Genomic DNA, 4,797 nt, shown 5'->3' on the forward strand with positions numbered 1-4,797 from the left:
CCCTCCTGATAATAAGATCAATTGAAGAGAATAAGAGTTAATATTTAAAAGGAGATATAGCTGGTTGGAACCTTGTTATTTCCTCTCAATTCCTTTGACTTTTCATTGTCTTCTCTGTTTTATCCACATTGATGCAGTTATACCTTGGACATTATATGAAAAGATAGTGTCTGATGCTGCTTCAGAATAGATGCTTCAGAAAATCTTCAGTTAAACTGATCTCACTGCTGCTCTGGGAATTTCTGTATTGTTCTCTTGGGATATCTTTATTGCTAAGAATAGCCTTTTAAGGTCAAGAATTAATTGTGTCTATTATGATGTATCTCATATGTTTGTTGATGATTAATGGGACAGGCAATCAGTACCTTAATGAAATACTGTTTTTCCAATATTTAGAACAAACTACTGATTCTTATTATGATCTTTATCCTAATATTAAATCTAGGAATAGCTAGATGTCAGAATCTTTCCATTAAAGACTGCAGCTGAAGCACTGCATCTCTGTTAAACTGTAATCAGTGAGTTGGCACAATGACACTCATGCTGCCTGAGTATAGCCACATAGGAACTCAAAATATATATTAATTAAGAAGGAAGAAAGGGAGGGAGGATGGGCAATCCTGCTTTTGCCATCCATCTTATAAGAGAAGGGTGAGTTACTTTTAGATTCAGGGATGTCTCTCCAAAGCATTCCAAAGGTACTCAATCATGATGTTTGGATTCCTGATGGCTAAGGAGTCACAGAGGAGGTACCTGGGTCACTGAAAGGAAGGGAAGGAAGGTAGAGTCCTACTGACAAAATAGGAAAAATGTCAATGGATAGAAGAGAATATCCTGAAAGATGATGTTTAGAGAAGGGGGGAGGTGTCAGCAAAGGGGAGAGGGGGGATGAACAGGGAGTAGGGAAGATAGAGAACTATACAAGTACTTTATAAACAGAGGCTCTTTTAATTTTTCAAAAGAACCCCATGGAGGCAATATAATTTGCACATCATAGATAAGAAAACTAAAATTTAGAAATATTAGACAGTTTGTCTCAGCCTAAAGAGCTTCTTGGGCTTCCCTGGTGGCTCAGACTGTAAAGAATCTGCCTTCCAATGCAGGAAACCCAGGTTAGATCCTTGGATCTTCATGATCCCCTGGAGAAGGGCATTGCAACCCAATCCAGTATTCTTGCCTGGAAAATCCCAAGGACAGGGGAGCGTGGCAGGTTACAATCCAAGGGGTCACAAAGAGTTGGACATGGCTTAGGGACTAAACTACCACCACCACAGAGTTTCTTAGTAGAAAAGCTGTTAATAGAACCCAGACTTTGCCCCAAAGTACATACTCTTTCTATCATACCACCCTGAACAGGTTTGGAGCTTGGGAAAACTCACATCTCAGGCTGTTAATTTTGGTCCCCTAGAGGGAAGACCATCCTCAGCAGATGTGTACAAGGTTGGATACCTGACCACTGGTTATTTTCAGTGGATTCTCACATCAAGCCCTTTCTCCTTCCCCGTGTTCTGAACTCCAGAGATCATTTCCAAACGATCTTTCTGGGTCATAAGTACAGTTTTTACAAGGTGATACTATTCCCTTCCCTGTAATTTCTGTCCTCAAACCTCCCAGGTAACCTGGAAGGCATAGAGTCTTTTAACTTTTATTACTTTATGAAGTTTTCTACTCTAGCACACATGTGTTCTTCAGTTATTCAACAACTGCTTTATGACAATCATGATGAAAGGCCTGGTTCAAAATGTTCAGTTGATACAAATAGAATTACTTTATATTCTTACACTATTACATGCTAAACAATTTTGCCTACTTCTTCAAACCTTATTCCACTTTCCATAAGCTGTGGTATGACTTAACCATTTGTTATCTCACGATTTCTAGTTATCAACACAAAGGGAGGCTCCTCCTTGAGGGCAAAAAACATTATCTGTTATTTTGTTTTTAATACCCTACTCACCTGTGGTTGTATACCATCTTTCTTTTTTAATAAGGCTTGTATTTTTGTTTCTTGATTTTTTTCTTTATCTTTTCAATAAATGTTTTTTCTTTTTTTGATCAATTCGCCTTGCTCTTTATTTTTCTATTTTATTAATTTCTGCTTTTATTTTCAATGAATTAATATAATTTTTTGCAATTCCTTCTATGTTTCTTGGTTTGTATGTTGTTTTGCAATAAATACATTGAAGGTTGTATCGCTTTTTTATACTCTCCTGATTTTATGTAGGATTTTTGTTTTTCTTCTGTTTCTAAAGAGTTTGTAGTTTCCCATTTGTGCTTCCCTTTAATCTAGTTTTAACACATTCTTAAATTTTTAATTGTGCTATATCAATCAGGGGGAAATGTGCTATTTATAATGTCTGCCACTTAAAATGTGTCCCTCTAGAAAAAAACAGTGTTGACAATGGCTAACCAGCAAGGACCTACTGTATAGCACATGAAACTCTGCTCATTGTTATATGGCAGCTTGAATAGGAGAGGAGATTGGGGGAGAATGGAAACAGGTACATGTGTGTCTCTTTGCCGTTCACCTGAAAACTATCACAACATTGTTAACTGGCTATACTCCAATGCAAAATAAAAAGCTTTTAAAAAATAAAAGAAAAAGAAAAAAGAAAAGAGTGGATCTTTATTTGCGAGTTAAGTTTTGAGAATGTTCTGTTTGTATTAAAAAAAAAAAAAACACCTATTCTCCATTTGGGGGGTGCAAAGATATGTGTGGTTATATTACATATATCATTTTAAATGATTTTTAATGGTCTAGATGCTTCTGCAAGAGATAGCCGTTTCTCCCCACCTACAGTTCAAATAATTGCAAGATCTCAACGCCATTTCAAAAACCTTTGGCAGGACGGAGAGAGACTTGTTTCTACATTCTCACAAATGTACAGTCACAGGGAGTATGCGGGGAGGCTGTCAAAATCTGATAAGAAAACTAAACAATAAATAATAAGACCTAAAAACGAGTGTAAATAGTATTGATCCCACCACAAAATGGCTTGGTGACCTTGGACAAATCACTCCTCGAGGTTTCTATTTCCTCATCTCTCAGTGGGAATGGTCATACCTGTGCTCCCAACTTGATGAGGTTTGTCAGGAGAAGCCAAGAGGTTGCTAACATTTAGATACAAGATAAAGAAAAGGTAACAACATGTAAAACGGCCAACACAGACTCCAAGGTGCTCATTTTCTATTGGTCCCCTTCCCCGGCCCCAACACCTTCAGGTTCCTTTGAGGACACCTCCCTCCTGCTTGGAGAAACCCCCGCCTGACTGTGTGTCTCTCTCTGCATTGCAAAGGCAGGCAGCTTGGAACCTGCCGGAAGCGCGTTGAGGAGGGAGCAGAAACCTGCCCGCAGCTAAAATTCGCGCTTCAGCGCAATGAGGCCGACTTGTACGGTGTCTTCCTTAGGCTGTGGGGGTTGACTGGCAGCTGTTGCCCAAAGACTCGTCAATCCAAGGACGCTTTCGCCCCGGAATCCCCCAGGTCTTGGGCATAGTCAGCTACGAAGATATTTGGGCTGGAAGCTTCAAGGGCCTCTGAGATCTCATCCAGCAACCGCGGCATTCTGTCTAAGCACTATGTCCTCGGTAGAAAAGGGATCGACGGTGTTCTGCATGAGGGTTTTCGGGGAAGATGCTCCTCACGGTCCCGCGCCTCCTGGGGAAGATAACTGAGCGCCGAGCGCACGAGCTCTTGGCTCGGCGGTGCCGGAGCCGCGGCAGCCTGCCTGGTGTGTGCAGGCACCTAGCCTCCTCCGAGCCCTCTCTTCCCAAATTGCCTTCCTGCCGCAGTCCGAGCCCAAATTAATTCTCTTCCCTGGGCACGATCCTTCCGTTTCCCCGATGGGATCCAGCCTTTCAACCATTAACCTCCCAGCCACCGGGAGAAGGGAAGGTGCAGGATGGAGGGAGTTGGGGGGGGGGGGGGCGGGGGGAGGCATTTTGCACGTTCACGGGCACCAAAATTAACTGCCAAAGCTACAAGGGTTGCTTTCTTCCGTTTTTGACAGACGAATGCGGTGGGATGCCTGCTGGGCCGACTGCCGCCCCGACCCGGAGCCCCGGGTTCACTTCGCAGCCTGCCGCTGAGTTTCAGACCGCAGTACTCAGCATCCGCCCGGCTTCGCCCCCTTGCCGAAGTCTGCAGATCGATAGATGCTGGGCGTAGGCTTTTCCCCAGGCTAAAGCCCCAAAGCTGCCACCTTCGCCTTCTGTTTATTTGCCCGCTCCCACCGCTACCATCGAAGGACGTGCCCCTCTGGTAGTGTTGGCGCCGCCACCCGAGCGAGGGAAAGGGCGCCTCCGCATCCCCTCCTCCCCATCCCCGCCGCGATTCGGGGTTTTACTGCGGCAGCCGGAGGTGACAGTGACGCCTGAGCCTCCTCCGTTGCTCTCAGAGCCCCGGCTTCCCCAGCCTCCGGAAAGCGCCTCCTTCTGAGAGGCTGGTCCCTGGAGAAGTGCTAACGTGCTGCAGGAAACCAAATTTGAAAATGTAGAAGTCGCTGGGCTGCATTCCTCCGCGGACGAGCCTGATCGCCCAGGACCGAGAGTGGCGGCGTGGGAAGTTGGGAGCACGGAGCAAGGGGGGAGGGGAGCGGTGCAGTCGGCATTCCCTTCTGAAAGGAGTCGTGGGGAGCCGCGACCGGGTGGACACAAGTGTGCCTGGGAGTGTTTTCCTTCCGTCAATAATTAATCACCGGGATCGGGCTGGCAGAATTGGAGTTTTAGCAATAGTGCAGAGGGCGGGGCCGAACACCTAACTCCTGGAGCTTTGAGGCGACCAGCGCAGTAGGAAGCT

Source organism: Muntiacus reevesi, chromosome 8 (genome assembly GCF_963930625.1).
Source record: "Muntiacus reevesi chromosome 8, mMunRee1.1, whole genome shotgun sequence".
Lineage (NCBI taxonomy): Eukaryota > Metazoa > Chordata > Mammalia > Artiodactyla > Cervidae > Muntiacus > Muntiacus reevesi.